Here is a 16,899-nt window from a genome sequence, read left to right as displayed (position 1 = left end):
TTTTTCTCATGTTTTACTTCAAAGCAGGTGTTTGACGGTAGGTATCAATGTCTCCTTTTTGCAGCTGAGGGATTGAGAGGTGGGCAGCTTGTCCCAAATCAAACGCAGCTGGCGGTGCCTAGCTCGGTGCTGGAACCCAGGCTGCACAGGATGCATTCTCAATTTCTCCTCTGATCAGCCTCCCGTTGAGTGGTTTCCCGAACTCCTGTGAGTCCATAAATGACCGATTTTGGCGATCTCAGCCTGATGAGGCCTTCAAAGGAGAGACACCAGTGAGAATGTGAGACAGAGCGGCATAAATTAAAATTGTACATTTTCACAAATGTTGCATTCTCAGGTAATGACTTAAATAGTTTATGTTTTCTTTATATTAGTGCTATGTAAGCACTAAAAACAAAACATTAAAAATGATTATAGTGCAAAATAGGAGTGGGCTTTGAAAGTCCAATCATTGCTAATGATGTTGCTTGTTTTTCTCTAGTGGTGTTTATTGACAGAATAATTTACAATGACTGAATTTGTTTTATGTATGTAGTCTTAGTATGGAGGAAAAGTTTGTCAGTGCATATTGAAAGTAAAATCTTTACTCTTTTCTTTCCTGATGATAAATATGTACGTTGTTTCCATGGCTTAAGTATATTTCCTCATTTGTGAAATTTGAGTGATGCCGTTTACCATGTCTGACTGTGAGAGGTAGACGCCTTGTATACAAAGCATCCAAGAGCTGCTTAGTAAAAATGTGCTGTCACAATGACAGATAGTTTAGAAGGATCAACTGTGAATACTAAAGAGGGTGGCTTGTTTCTGATGCATATTCAATATGGATATATATGAATATGGCTTAAAGTAACAAGGATTCAGGGTTTTGTGTGTGTGTGTGCGTGCAGTATGAAGTTTTAATGAAATCTGTATCATTCTATTGAGACAGGGACTAGTTAAATTGACTTAAGCAGACGACCTTGAAGATTATTTACACAGAATGTGTATTGTTACAACTCAGTGTTCATGCTGCCGTGTAACTATACACTCAGACATTTAAATTCGTAGGACTCTGACCAGAAGCATTAAGTTTAGAAAAATCCACATTGATCATTTTCAGGGAATAAGCTTCTCTCTTTTGTGATTAAAGAAAATTTTGATTTATTTTTCTGCACTCTTAATAGGTTTTAAAATATCAAAACATTGATTTGACATGTCAGCTTTTTTAATAGAAAAAAGCTCATGCTGTTTTAATATGTAAATAAATGTTTTTGTATTTCAATACACTTCTATGATTTCCTGGCTCTTTGAGAAGTATTTTGCAAGATACTTAGATTACCTCCTGTTGGAAAAATACAGACATGACTTTTATGAATATAGGCCTAGTACAGGTCTGTTGGTTTTTGCTACAGTGCAAGACATGAAGACTAGGAGAGCAGTATGTACTACATAAGCTTTTAGTTATCTGATTCTTGTTTCTGATCCACAGGCAATTTTTGTGTTGCACCTTTCCAGGCAACCAGGAAGGCCTTTTAAGCCATAGGTGGCGCTGTTGCACCTTCTTACAGTCTTAACTTTCCTGTTTGTAAAGGAAGTCTTAAACGTTTTTTTTTTTTTTTTGATTCCTTTGCTTAATGCTTCAGGGTAGCACAATGTCCATTATGTCTGACTACCTGGAACTATTATTCTGCTTATGTCTTAGTTTTATTCTATCATCTCGCTGTGAACATTTCAGACTTCCTGTGCAAACAGTTGCAACATCGGACTTTTCTTGCAGTGTTAGAAACCAGTGAGCCGGGATTTTATAAAAGAGCTAGAAGCGGCCTCTGGAGCACCTTAAAGCTGAAAAGTGTACTGAGTTCCCTAAGTATTATCCCCACCGCTGTGTGTCAATGGGTGGTAGGAGATTTGGTACATATACAAAGGGGTGTGATGTTTTGACTTGGGTTTGTGTGCACGCGCTGACACTGAGCTACGTGATCCTGAGTCAGTTCGTTCTGAGTTTTTCCCTCGTCTGTGAGATGGGGACACTCATTTCTGCTTTGTAGAATTGTGAGAATTAGAAATTATGTAAAGTGTTTAGCACAGTGTGTATGACAAGAGGGCTCATAATCTTAACTGCTATTTGGTGTGAAGCCATCATTTGATAGTCTTTGGCAATTACTGAGAAACAGGAAAATAAGAAAAGCTGGTTTTATGATGAAAGATATTTGAGGAGGTTCCATAGTTCCTATACACATAATTTAGCATCAGCAGAGTCAGGACAGTTACACAGTCGCCCTGAACCAATGTTAAGCCACAGAATTTTTGTTACTTCATATATGTTGGGGCTTAAGGGGACCCAATACTTATACACATGTTGTGTCCAGCAGCCAACTGAGAGATGACAAAGAAGAACAGGCAGGCGATAAATGTCTCCTTTATTACTGATGAAGCCACGTTCTCCATGAAATTCAGGGCTGTGGGAGAGTGAGTGTCATGACACTATGTCCCAGAATTAGAGACTTACGCAGTCCCAGGTAACTCTGGTCCACAGCGAGCATTCCCTTGAGAGATTCTGACCCATAATGCACAGGACTGTCTTGCCATGGAACTGAGCATCCCGGCTGCTTCCTAAGGGTGGCCAACACTGGAGGGGAAGGAAAGCTTTCATATGCCCTGCTTGTCTCCCCGGACTCACACCTCAATCTGTTAGTGTGAGGAGGGCTAGCCGTGGGCCAGTGGTCAGGAGTGTGAAGGGAGAAGCAGTCTCCCATGGACCAGAGGAGTGGGGAGGAGGAAATCCCCCCTCAGTTTAAACAGGTGGTGGCTTGAAACAGAAGGGTGCTCCTCAAGAGTTTATAAGAGGGGAAATAAGGATTTCCTTTGGGACTCAGAATAGTCATGAAACACAGAAGATGATTAGATGGGAGACTTGTAAATCACTTTCTTATTAAATTGAAATTTGTTGGGCACCAAAAATGTGCTACATTCTTTTCTGAGAGTTTTACAGAAATGAATCCTCCAATTTTCACAACAAGTGAGTAGGAAAGATTTGATTGTTATCCCAGGTTTACAGTGTGGAAATTGAGGCACACAGAGGGTAAGTAATTTGGCCAAGGTAACAGAGCTAGTAAGTGGCAGAGCTGGGATTTAAATCCTGGCTATCTGGTTTCCAGGCTCCCAGGGATGGGCTTTGGGTGTTTACAGGTATCTGCATCCCTGGATCTCTGTACCTCTGCATCAGTTAGACCAGAAAGGACAGGGAAAGTGGAGTTATACAGGTACTCACAGTCGTGTCTCAGCCACTGTCCATGGAGTGTGCCCCGTGATTGGCATTAATTGTTTTCCAGGCAGTAGATCTGTTCTTATAACAGAAATTTAGTCCATTGAGTTAATCTAGAAACCCTTCCTGCTCTGCTTCTGTCCACGCTTGCCATGTGACTGCCTGCCCGAGATTGGGCCGTGGACGAGAATCTGTACTCATGGTTGAACTCTGATATTTCAATCTGGTTTGTAGTTTCACATCTCCTGTTACATTAATAAATTAAATTTCTGGTTTTCTTGCATCAGTGTGTCATAAGTTTGCTTAATGTGAAACCAGTCCATGGGAGCCCAGGGGTGCTGACGGTATAATTTCTGAGCATGTGGCATTTCTACCCGTGCAGAAATGGCTGGAGGATGTCCACCTTCCTCACTGATTTCTCCCAGCAGCAGGGTCCTCTCAAACCCCCGGATGTGAGGATGGGATCTCTCTGAGTAGGCCATTCAGAGGCCGAGTCCACCAATCCGAAAATGATGAAGTACCTGGAAGTGGGTTTAATAGAAGACAAGGGCTTCCAGGTTGTCAGATGTGCTGTTCGAGTCCATTTGGTGAAAAGCTGTCCACTGTCTGTGGTTGAGCTGCTTCTTTGCTGTTTAAAAGTCTTTATTACATGAAGGGATTTTAAAAAGCAGAAAGGTGTGATTTCAGGTGGTACATCCGCACCGGTGAGTAGTGCTGGATGACCGCCTGTGTGAGGAATAGACAGAGTCTTACAAACTTCATAAAACAGCTTTTAAAGCTCTTCCATCTGAGTGCACTTCGTATGGGGTCCAGTTCATGACTGGTCGCGCTGAGAGGGCACGTAACTGATGATGGCAGAAAGGACACGGAGGCATCAAAAAGGTCCCAGACATGTTCTGTGTTTAGAGGATGGGGCACAGAGTAATATATTTGAGATGGTTTTTCATTGAACACTTTTGAGTATTTTCTAGGACTCCCCAATCCCCCATGGTTCCATGCAGCTGGGTGTCCCCTCAGTGCAGCTCTGTCAGCGCTTGCCCTGGGCTGATGCGGTGTCACGGGGAGCAGGACGGTCAGTGTCCCCGGCTCCTCCGAGCTCCGTCTCCTCATCCGCAGAGCCGGGTTTCTCATCCGTGTCTACTTAGTAGGATTGCTGAGAATCACACGTGATGGTTGTCAGGTGTGACTTTTGGTTGTCTCTGTGATTGGCGTATAGTCAATATTTGATAGAAACACTTGTTTTTTATTATAATTGTGGCTCCTAGATTGCAGTGGTTTTTAGTCTGCATTTCTTTTTTTATATAAATTTATTCTTATTTTTAAGTAAGCACTTGTATTTATTTATTTTCATGAAGGTACTGGGGATTGAAGCCAGGAACATGTGCGTGCACAACAGGTGCTCTACAATGGAGTAATACCCACCCTCCTTGTCTGCACTTAAAAATAAATATTTCAATACACAAAATATTTCTTAAACACCATCATGGGTCCTATTTTCTGCATAGACAATTGAATACATATGCCATCTCAATAAGAATAAATGTCATAGGGACATACCTTTCTAAATCTGTTTACATGTTTTAAAACGATCATAGCTAGTGAAAAACACGAGTCTTGGATCCACTACTTCTTAGGGTCTGCTTTGCCATCATGGGGAATTACATTCTACAGAGAAGGCTAATTGGATCTCATTGATATTTGGATGATTTTGCAATGTTCAAGGCTTTCAAAAGCTGACCGTTTTGTATTTTAAACTAACTACAAAGTTATCTTCTAGAAGTTGTAAGTCCTTAGCTTGTGAAGTGCCCAGTAATTCAGTTTGTATATGTCTGTGTCTCTGTGAACGTGTATGTGTGTGATTTCAGGAATGTAGCAATAAGTTCCATATAGCCTTCTGAAATCTTTCTCCTCCAGTTCAAGGTGTAGGTATATATTTACACAAATAAATTGATACTCTTTTGTGATTTGGCATATTGGTGGGAATAAGAGGTTCTCATAATTGTTTCAGAAGGGTTGGGGAGCATGAGCTTAGAAAATGGGAGGAGATAGAGGCAGGGAGGTTCTTTAAACTTTGTGCAAGATGAGAAACAGCAGCTTTTCTTTTTTCTTCTAAAGCAAACTGGCACTGAATTGTAACATACTAATACTCAGAATTGCTTTTCTGATCAGAGACAAGTGCCTCAGATTTTTCAAGGCAACATGAATGATGAAATGTGTTTTAGCAGTTATCTTTAAAAGTAGTTTTATTTTTCAAGTATAAGTCTATAGACTGTTCTTTTTTTCCAGCTGTACAAGAATTTCTCATTGATCCAGGTACGTGATCAATGTGTTTAGTTTCTTTGGGTTATTTATTTTTTTTAAGTGCTTGATTCATTCTGGTGTGAATGAATGTTTAAAATTTCTGGATTTTGATCTTTAAAACTTGCTGATTTATCAGAACTGCAAAAAACCTGATGTTTGTTCCTTGTTTGGTGGGGCAACCTATTGATTTATGTTGTCTGTTATAGAGGGAAATTCTTCCTCTAGCCTGTAGATAATTAAGTGAATGGTTTGCAGTGTGCCTTAAAAATTATTTGAATGCATTGAGCATGTTTGTCCAGTGAATTTTGGATTGAGTCATAATAATGACTTTGCTTTGATTCTGTGGCTTTTGTCCTCTCCACAAGAATTTGAATTCTGTTGCATTTTGTATTCGTGTTCTTAACAGGGGAAGGAATTTTGCATTTTTTACAGAGGTGGGTTTTCCTATCCCCTCTGAATTCCTTCTGTAATTGATACAGCGAAAATCTGTTATTGCAGTGCTTAATTATTTCATAAAAAATTTTTTGGCTTAATCAGAAACAATGACAAAGAATGATAATAAAAAATACGAAAACCTTCCTTCCTTTGAAGAATAGAAATGAGGTGGTCAGGCTCACGCATGCTTTGTACCTGACACACTTACTCTCATGTCATTGTGTATCATGAGTCGGAGATGGAGTTGCTTCAGGTTTATAGATTTTTGTTTTAACATTTGTGTTGAATTCATTCTCTAGCCATGATGATTCCTGTTGCCTTTGTGGAAAGTGTAGATGAAGGGAAACAAATGCTTTGTTTTGTTTTCAGGAGGCCTGAGATGCTGATGAGAAAAGAGTAGAGGGTGGGCTGAGGAAAATAGTGATAGACCCTCACCTCCAGGCTGAAATTGATGAACAAAGAAATCAATTGAGTGTATTGGTATTTGACTAATAGAAGTCAGACAGCCCAGACTGTCTAGTTATGCCCAAAGGAAAGTACTGAATTCACCTGCAGAATTAGGTGCTTTACCATGTAGAAGCAGCTTAGAGCAATCAGAAAAATCAGCCTTATGATGAGATATAAAAAGAATATAATATCTTTTATTTCTGAAACTTTTCTACATTAAGTTGTGTAGAGCTAAAATTAAGTTTCAAGCACCAGGAGTTAAGAGTTTAGGTGGTTCTGTGGGATCGTTATTTAGGGATGTGTCTAGACCCTGCTGGAGTGGCCGAAGCTGGCAGGAAAAGATCCAGAGCCAGGATTTTTCATCCTAGGATGTCCTCCATAATGGTTCCATGTGGGAGCCCATGATTGAGTTAACAAGTTGTAACACATCGCAGCCGCCTGTCAACTTTAAGAAAAAAAATGTGCTTATTAACTGCTTTAAAGCAAACACCTGTGCATCCTCACTCCTGTCTCCTTGCCATAAAAAGCAGAGACAATGCCTTGCTTGCATATTTGAGGTTATAGATAGCACACTGCTTATTGCAGAGCAATGACCCAGGCCCTCAGCTATAAACGCCAGGCCTGCGTGGTGTTAGATAGTCTATTATCCCCAAAACAGGGACCAGGCTGGTCTGGTGGTCTGCTTTGTAATGAACATGTCTAAAAAATGTATCTTGTTCCCCTCAGCCCATGACTTCCCTAAAGGTAAACTAAGCCTTAGTACTCATGGTGGAGTCTACAATCTCTGTCTCATCCCTTCTTTCCCCAAGTTCCTGCCTACTATCTCACAACTGTTATTGACTTTTTACTTTGATTATACACAATAAATATGGGAGCATTTGAGAGACTCGTGGATTTGGCTCCCTAATCCCTCTCGCTTTCTTTCCTTTTTCCGCAGTCTTGAGAAATTCATTCCGTGTCGGTAAGACTTCCGCCAGCCAGAACCCACAGTTCCAGGTGAGAAGGATGCAGGCTTTATCCCTCCTACCCGAGGGAGAGAGAGGAGATAATTGAGATATGCTCCCCTGTGGTCCCTTCCTGCCCCAGGGCCACTCCAGTTCACCTGCAGCCTTCTGGCCTCTGCTCACAGGGCCTCTGTCCCAGGATTGACCGCAGCCTTTTATTCCCTTGTCAACATTCCCTGTGCCTTTCAGAGGTTGCTCTCTTCTCTGCAATTCAACCCTGGCAGATGTGATGGTGGTCAGCGTGCTGATGGGCAGTTACTTGGGGACTCCCAGGAGCCATGCTGATTCTCCTGAGTCATTCGGGGTTACAGAACTGTCAAGCACTGCAGGAAGCCCATTCACATGAGTTCAACACAGCATTACATCACTTTCATTTTATTTTTGAATTTTCAGTGGAGAAATTATTTGTAGCACACTGTTCCAGATTTTAGGCCGCCTGCTTTCCTCACCACCATTTCCTTGTTGGCTCTGGTGCTTGTTTTAAGAACCAGGTTTCTTCTCTGGTCATTTGTAGCAGCTGGGCTTGCCGAATCCTTGATTTGCATTTGAAGCAGAATGCTTCTTCGTGATGTCAAACTGATTTTCCTTGTCATGTCTGAATATTTCTTGTACACTCAGCAACAGTTTCAAGTGAAATGCTCTTGTCCAATTTCGGTTAACTAATATTTGCTGATCTCCTGCTTTCATGCTGAGGGCAGTTTCTTCTTCCTGTAATAAATGTTAGCAATTTGCATTTACTATGGAAGGTACTAATCCGAGGTGCTTTTGTTCTTAACAGTTTTAATACAAATCACCCATTAAAATGTACAGCGGATTTTACTCTATGCCCAGAAATGTGCATCCCAGTCAATCTTAGAATATTTTCTTCCCCCCAACAGGAAACCCAGTACGCATAAGCAGACATTATCAACTTCCCCATCCTCCCCAAGCCCCAGGGAGCCACTCTTCTGTCTCTGTGGATTTGCCTGTGCTGAACATTTCATGCAAATCGAGTCACTTCATGTAAGTGGAACCGTCTATTTTGACTGACTTCTTTCACACTGAGTAACGTTTTCAATGTTTGTCCATGTTGTGGCCTGAGTCAGTACTCTATGCTTTGCTATTGCTGAATAATATTTCACTGTATGGCTGGGCCCCTTTATTTACCCATTCATCACGTGATAGTCATTTGGGTTGTTTCTGTTTTTTGGCTCTGAAAATTAATGGCGAAAAGTAATGGTGAATATTCCTGTAGGAGTTTTTAAGTTAACATTTGTTTTCAGTTCTCTTACTTGTGTGCCCAGGAAGCAGAATTGCTGGATCATTCAGAAGCCAAATGTTCAACTCTCTGAGGACGTGCCAGGATGTTTTCCAAAGTGGTCACGCTGTGTTACATCCTCACCAGCAATGGCTGCGGGCTCTGCTTCCTCTGTGTCCTCATTAGTGCTTGTTAATCTTTTTTTGATTTTAACCTATTGTAGTGAATGTGAAGCGGTTTCTCCTAGTTGTTTTGACTTGATTTCCTTTAGAGCTAATGTTATTGAACACCGTTTCATTGTGCTTATTGGCCATTTGTATATTTTCCTTGAAAAATATCTTTTCAGATTCTTTTTTCATTTTTTAATTGAGTTGCCTTTTTATTGTTGAGCTGTGGAATTTTTTTTTGATACACAAATTCCTTATCAGATAAATGATTTGAAAAAATTTTCTCCTGAGTGTTGTTTTTTCACTTTCTGGATGGTGTCTTTTGAAGCAAAGTTTTAAAGTTTAATGAACTCCAATTTATCTCTGTTTTCATTTTTCCTTGTGCTTTTGGGGTAATATTTAATATCTGATGTATTTTATTAAAACTTGTATATATAAAATAACTTAATTCTTAGGACCGTTCTAGGAGATGGGTGCGGTTGTTGTCCCCAGTCTATGCATCGGAGACTGAGATGCAGAGAATTTGACTGACATATTAGTGTCAAAGCTACCCAGTGCTGTGGGAATTCAGACCCTCATGTTTTTCCCTAGCATCTGAGCTCAACACCACCATGCTCCAATCTTTCCAGGAAACGTTAATGAAAAAATCTTTACTTTTTTGATTTCTTGTTAGATTTTTTTCTTATTGGGGACCTCAAATTCTCATTTTCTTTTCGGATATCAGTGTCGATTTATTTTAGGTCTCATGTAGGGAGAAGCATTGCTATCAGTTAACTTCTTTATTACTCACTCTCCAGTGATGATTGTTGCTAGTTGATCTAATCAAGTCATGCTTAAGTCTTTCCTGCTCATGACACTAACAGCAGAGTCATGACTTATAGAATGCTCAAAGAAGAAAGTACTTGATTGATTTTATTTTGCCAACAAATCAAACCAATCAGATAAAACCCTGGTGTTGACACAGACTATAAACCCTCCAGAATAGGGTCACGGTCTTCATTGTGTTTCATTTGTTGGGTCACAGTGTCTGGATAGTGCCTTGCTGTCCAGCAGTTTTGTGAGGATACGGTGCTCGTGAATCATTGTAAGGACAGAATTTTGACAACAGACTGTGTTGTTCATTTCACGACGGGAAAGGTAATATAGAATTACTGTTCAGATCTGTTTTAAAATTAAGCTTTGAATTTTGAGAATAGTTCAAGAAGCCATACAAAGCTCTTTTTCACTAATTTTAGATCTATCTTAGACACATTATGTTTACATAGCAGAGTAACTTATCAAGTAGATTTGACAAAAGGAGTGTTATATTGATTATTTGTTTTAGTTGAAATATTCTACCAGGGATAAAGTCATAAGTGCCCATAAATGAACAAATATATTTGTATTTAAATGCAACATGGGAGCAGACTACATATGTTTCTATATAATATATATGACTGTGTGTTTTAATCTTTCTGTCAGTGTTTTAAAAGTTTTTCAGCAATTTTGTAACTTTAGAATTCTTCTATGGAAATCACCCCCAATTCTAGTGCAGTTTGTACTGTGTATCCTGTCTTATGCATGGGATTCCACTGTCCCCTCAGTGAGGAATTTCCTCTCCTATTGTGTTAGGAGCAGAGTTAAAGGAACTGTGATTTCTAGGCCTTTGCTCTCCATGTGTTTGCAGTTGGCTCTCAGTCACGATTTTCCCTTTCCAGAGTTTTTATTGTTAAATTAGAATTTCTGAAAATAACTATTAATATGTTGCATTGGTCTCCCTAGAAACTTGACGTCTTTGTGCTTTTCAGTTTTCAATTTATGAAAAATGCAAATGCACTCTTGTTTTTAAGTTGTCCTTTTTCAATAGATATTTATCTCTTAATTGATAGAATAATTTTTTCCCAATGAATGAATCGGTGTGCATGTTTTAAAGGATAACTTACTTTTTATTTTTCTTATTGTAACAGTAATATTCATTGTAGAGAATTTAGTAAATAAGGATTAACACAGTAATAACTTCACAATGGCCTCTAATCTCACCTGGAGATACAGTTGTAAGGTTTGAAATTGAGAATTATAAGTCCTCTCAAATTTTTCTTTTTCAAGTACGTATTGGTTACTGAGATCCTCGAATTCCCATATGAATTGTAGCAGCAGATAGTCAGTTTCTGCAGAGGAGCCCGCTGGGATTGTGATCGAGACCACGTTGAATATACGGATCGCTCTGGGGAGCACTGCCATTCCAAGAGCACTTTCTTTTGATAGGGGAATGTGTGTGGAGTGTCTGTCCTGGTATTTAGGTCTTCTTTAACTTTTTTTTTCAACAATGCTTTGAGTTTACAGAGTATTATTTTACTTTAATTATCTTTGCCTTTATATTGAGGACAAGTGTGCAAGGTACCGGGATCAGAAGTGTATTTGAGCCCCGCAACTTGCTGCCACCATGGACGCTGCGCTCTTGCTTCACCCGCTGTACAATCTTGCACAGAATACGACCTCAGTAACTCTCTCTTGAATGAATGATTATATGATTGTTGGATGATGCTTGAGAGTCCTTGTGATGATTTTTTTCCCCAGCCTTTCCCCAGTTCTTAACTATGCCCTTTCTCTTCCTAAACTCCAGCCTGGGTTTCAGCCTGCCTGTGGCATTGATTTTCCTTGTCTGTGGACTCTTCCTTTCACTGGTTCCCGATAATGTTACATGTGGGCTGTGGAAACTTGCTAGATGTCAAGAAAGAGCTAATCCATTGTAGGCCAGTATTTTTAGAGTTTGTTATTGTTTTATTGATTGAAATTAAATGAGGCTGCCCCCTGAGCCCTCCCGTGAGCACTTTTGACCTTCCTACAGCTGATACTGCTCTAGTTGCTGCATGTGCCCTTTCCCCAGCCTTGATTTTGTAATTGAATAAGTCACCATCACTGGAGCCCTCTCTTTAAAAGATAAAGAGAACATTTGCTCCTTTTCCCTGTTTGGAGACTTCGATGAGATGAGATCCCAGATAAAGAATGGAGCCCCACCTCTTTCTGACCCCCGCTGTTTCCGTTCCTTTCTTCAGGGGAAAAGAGTACAATTCAACAGTATAAAGATTGATTGTGAGCTAATGAGATAGACAAGACAACCGATCATTTATTAAATAACCTTTCATGATAGAAACAAATGTATTATACACACAAACAGCACACAAAGCACTGTAGTACCATGGTTACAATCGTGGGTCCGAGTTCGTGTCCTGCTCTGGAGAGACCAGTCCTGTGAGATGGAGAACTGGTAAGTCGGCTTAGCCTCTCCAGAACTGGTTTTCTGTCCTGCAGAGACGGGGCTCGCTAGGCGTCCTCCCCGTAGAGGTGCTGTGGGGTGTAAATGATGCGCATGGGCAGCCTGAGCACAGCTGCTCATTCCTCGTAAGTGCAGGGTAGCATAGCTTTTGCGGTGATGGCTTTATGACCGCCCCATGTAGACTGTCAGTGCTCTGAAGGGATGCCTTGTGGTTTGGAGATGGGATTCTCACTTCTGTAAATACCCAAGTGTAGTGTTATTGGGCCCTGCTGATTTCAGTCTATTCTTTAGAAAGTACATATTGTAGATATATTTTTCAAGCATGCGTGCTTTTTTTCTTTTACTATTTAAAGTTCTACCCTCTCATCTCTTGGTATTACTTTTCATGGAATCCAGGAAACAGTCCTAAGCTACCTGCCTCTTCACACTTTTCCGTGGTGGTTTCCTTCCCTGATTAGAAGAGGGTTTTGCATAGGAAATTTTATTTGTTCCCCTTTTCTTGGAGTCTCTCTCTCTGTCTGCCCATCTCTCACCTCTCAATCTGTCCATTTCTCAACCCACTGCTTCTTCTGACATGTTCCAAAACGCATTTCAGGTAGCTTACAGAAGAACAGATACCAAATAAACAGGTGAGAAAATGGGGCCCAGTTCAGACAGTGAGGCTAGGAGGCGAGCCTGTGTGAGGATTGCAGGCGTGAGACACATGTCTCTGCCATGTGACTTATAAGATCGACAGCAGCAGTGTGCTTCAAGCTCCCAGCAGACACAGGGAAGCAGGATTTGAGGGAGATGCTTACTGGCTGTGAAATAAATAAGTGACTTAGGAAAAGCCCAGCCTTTCCAGCTACTAAGGCTTAGGAGAATATTTTGAGTGTCTTCCAAAATCAGAGTATGGCATCTTTTCTTTTTCAGAGTTCTATGTATAGTTGGTTACATTCTATACCTGGAAATTTCTCCAAAACTGCTTCCCACGTGAGTCCCATGGCTCGGGGATTGGGTGGTTCTGCTCATTGATGGGGGTTGGCCAGAAACAGAAAATGAGAGCCTCAAAGCGGCCTGGGATTTGTCAGTTATGTTTTGTCAGTGCTGTAGGGTTCAAGAAATGCTTTCACCGTTTCTCTCCATCTGAGGCGGCAGCGTAATCTCTTACCAGCATCAGGAGCTCAGGGCCACGTGATGGTGGGGGCTGACTGCACTGCCGTCAAGACAGCTGAGCTAGTCACTGCAGGTGTGGTTCTTTTACATACTGCATTTCATGTTCTTTACTAGAATGTTTCAACAGGGAGTTAATTAACTGAGTTAATTAACTTTTAATAAATATGATCTTTGTTGAAAAGACAGTTATAGGCAGAATATAAGCTGTGAAGTCTTTAAAAACGGTTTCATTACTGAAATTTCATTTGGGGAGATACACGGTTTATCTTATATATGGCTCTCTTTTAAAGTAACAAAGAAACAAGACAGAAAAGGCAGAGGATGATTTCTGTTCTTCCTCTCGGCTTGCAGGTGCCCTCACCCCCAGTAGCATCAATCAAGACACCAGCACTGACACTGGCCGTGCTCAGAACTGCCTCAGCCCTGAAGACACTGCTGACAAATAGAAGGGGGCCACGCCCTGTTACAGCAGGTGCTCTCACTTTGTGGGTCCTTATGTAACTGCGTGGTGTTAATCAGGATCGCCCGTCCTACATTGTGTGATGCTGCTGCTTTGTCTCCTAGTTACTTGTTTCTCTAAGTATTCTTGTATTATTCTCCAATGCATAGTACTACACACCCAAAAATGCTTTTTTCAGATGAAAAAGAATGTGCATTTAAAATAATAACTCTGAAAAAGGGGGCAAAAAAGGCTATCCTTGTCCCGCTATTCAAAGATAATAATTAACACGTTAACGTATATTTTCATCAGTGTGGATCACCTCTGTCATAAAAAACCAGAGAGCACTCTGTGACTGTTTACTGTGTGGACACCTCCATTTTCCATTCGGCTTTTTATATGTTTTTCTACAATATTCTATCTCCTCTGGCATGATTTTTGATGACCAGTATAGCATTCTGTCTTGTGGAGGCATTGTCAATTTTACTTCGGACTTAAATAAACTTTTAAATTCCAAGTATACTTAACTGAAATACTGAAAATAGAACTGTGGTGGTACAGGAAGGCCCTACCTCCCTTCCCCTTATTTCCGAAGAGTAAAAACTGTTGAAAATTTGATATATATATTTCATGACCTTTATGCCTATGACATACATATATACACACATATGAGAATTCCATGTATACGTGTGTGTATATATGCTTTATTTAAAAATGAGACCATACTATATGCTTTTCTGCAGCTCGCTTTAATCACTCAGGTGTATATCATAGACGTCCTCCCACTCCAGACTCACCCGGTCCTTTCAGATAGAGTGGAGGGGTCTCCTGATTTGCGGGTGTGGTCTCTTTCCCACGCACACCTTTGGTGAGAGAATGCTGTGGACAAGGCCCTGGACCACGGCGAAACGCTGGCTCCCTCATTGCTCGCAGCTCGTCGTGATTTACCGCATCATTGTCTTGATGGTGGACAGTTAAATTTTCTCCATTTTCCACTGTCAGAAAGGATATTTGACTGGCATCCTTCTTGTACAGACATTCCTGTGATCTTTTATGAGTATTCCCTTAGTTAAGGCTTCTGGAAATTTAGTCCCTGGATGTGACATTTACATTCATCACAGACTCCATTCAAGTAACTCTAGAAATTCCTTCCATAGGGGAATGAAAAGATGCACAATTACTTATGTAACCAATTCTCTATTGCTGGATATGATTTCACTTCAGTTTTTCTTCCCACCATTGTAAACAGTGCTGTGTAAATGCCCTGATGGGTACATCTTTTTGGACCTAATTTGTTTTTTCCTAAAGGAAACGATTCCTAGAAGTGGTGTTGAGTCATTGTGTACGTACGTTTTTCAGAGTTTACATATCCATTGACATGTCGTCCTCTGAAAATGTCGCTCATGGTTTCTTCTCCCACAGATGGACACTAGATAGAATATCTTTTAAAAATATTTGCCAATATGATGAGCAAAAGTGCTTTTTCATTGTTTTAGTTTGCATTTGATGACCAGTGAGGTATTGAGCATTTTTCACTCATTAGCCATTTGACTTTTTTAAAATGAATGATTCCTTTTATCCTTTGCACACATTTAAGTGGGGGAGCTTCTTGTTGGTTTGTGACAGCTCTTTGTATGTTATGAACATTAACTTCTTGTCTTCAACAACATGTATCACAGAGCTTTTTCTTGTCATTTCTTTCCTTTCATTTTGTTTAGGAGGATTTTTATTTTGGTAGTGTCTCAAAATATTCTTATGATAATAAATGTATTCCTTATGTGTTTTATCTTTGAAATTATTCTTAAAACTAATTTCTTATAATGGAATAAATCTCCTCTGTAGGTTTTTTTTAATCTCTAAGATGGAGATGATAATAGTACTTGTTAATGTAAGGGTAAGTTGAGTTAATAAGAGCAAAGTGTTGTATTTGCTGTTATTAGTACTTTTTTATATTTACATCACTGTCTGTAAATTATCTTGTGGTCCTTATGAGAGGAATAGTATTTATTCTTTCTAGGTGATTGTCTGATTGTCTCAGGACAATTACTGAAGTCATACTTTTCTCTTTGATTTGAAATCCCACCTTTACAAAATACTTGTGTACACTAGAGTCTCTTTTTGAGCTCATGGTTCCCTTCTGTCAATCTGCCTTTCTTACTCCAGCACCATAACTTACATATTGTAAAAATTTATTTAATAATTGGCAGTCTGAATTTTTTTCATTCTTTTCTTCCATCCCAAATTTTCTTGTCTAGTATTATGATTTTATTATTCCTGAAGAATTCCAAAATATTTTGTTCAAGTTAAAAAAAAATCAGATTGGAGTTGTCATGGGAGTTTTCAGTAAGTTTTGAATTATTCTGATGAGAACTTACATCTTTACAAAACTGCTTTCCTCCATGCAATTTGTTGATGTCTCTACATTCTCACCTCTTACTTTACCCCTCAGTACAGCCCTGAAGTTTCTCCATTTAGAACATGGGCATTATTTTTTAACTTATTCCAGATTATTGTTTATGTTTTTGTCAATTTTGTAAGTGAAAATTTTTTGGTATTATATTTTTAAACGCTTAAAACTGAAATTTAGAAAGGAAGATTCGGTTTGTAAATACTCACTTTGTATTTTGTCATTTAAAATTGTAAGTATTAAGTAGTTGTTCCAGAATCCTTTCTTTTTTGTTTTTAAAAATTTGTGTCGAAGATTCTCAAAATGTTCATAGCTAAGTAGTATAGGTGGGGAGACAGATGGAGAGAGGTAGTGTGGCTCATGTACAAACTGTGAGCAGTTTCATGGCTGCCTTTAGGCTGGAGAAACCACAGAAGAGCCCAGGTTAGACAAGGAATGGCTTTGTATGCACTTGAAAGCCAGCTTTCCTGCCTGTATGGTGAAGCCTGGTGGGCGTGGCAGGTAGATGATCAAGGTCTGATCAAGGTCATTTGCTGAACAGAGCGCTGTGTCTGTGAGAAATGGTGACCATTGCCATGGCAAATGCTTGGTGCCAGGAACAATGCAGGGGAGCTGGGGAGCCTGTGTTAAGGATTTTCCAGTCCTGGGAGTGGGAAGATCAGACTCTGCATTCAGATCTGAGTTTGAATTAATCCTCTTTAGTTTACTGGACCTCTGACTTTTGTCAAGTTATGCATCCTGTTTGAACTCCTGCTTTGTTGTCTCTCAAAACAGAAGAATTACAGCCTGCTGCTAGAGTGTTTGATC

At 39.9% G+C, this 16,899-nt stretch overlaps 1 protein-coding gene and 1 long non-coding RNA gene across 7 annotated transcripts in view; one reads left to right on the top strand and one right to left on the bottom strand.

Annotated features, from left to right (window-relative positions):
• Positions 1–16,899, bottom strand: part of LOC140690323 (uncharacterized) — a 1,184,725-nt gene that overhangs the window by 236,074 nt on the left and 931,752 nt on the right. The gene's annotated exons all lie outside the window — the stretch shown is intronic.
• Positions 1–16,899, top strand: part of LOC140690312 (uncharacterized) — a 461,064-nt gene that overhangs the window by 168,944 nt on the left and 275,221 nt on the right. For 3 of the 6 annotated variants that reach the window (XR_012065528.1, XR_012065524.1, XR_012065527.1), the window contains exons 3-4: positions 7,365–7,423; positions 7,621–7,787. The gene's annotated coding sequence lies outside the window, so the exon portion shown is untranslated. Of the gene's footprint in view, positions 1–7,364; positions 7,424–7,620; positions 7,788–8,309; positions 8,434–8,714 lie in introns of those variants that run through there. The other 3 variants (XR_012065544.1, XR_012065536.1, XR_012065530.1) reach the window with 3 other exon arrangements.

Source organism: Vicugna pacos, chromosome 30 (assembly GCF_048564905.1).
Source record: "Vicugna pacos chromosome 30, VicPac4, whole genome shotgun sequence".
Taxonomy (NCBI): domain Eukaryota; kingdom Metazoa; phylum Chordata; class Mammalia; order Artiodactyla; family Camelidae; genus Vicugna; species Vicugna pacos.
The sequence above is the reverse complement of the archived record's forward strand: the minus strand, read 5'-3'. Positions and strand labels throughout refer to the sequence as shown.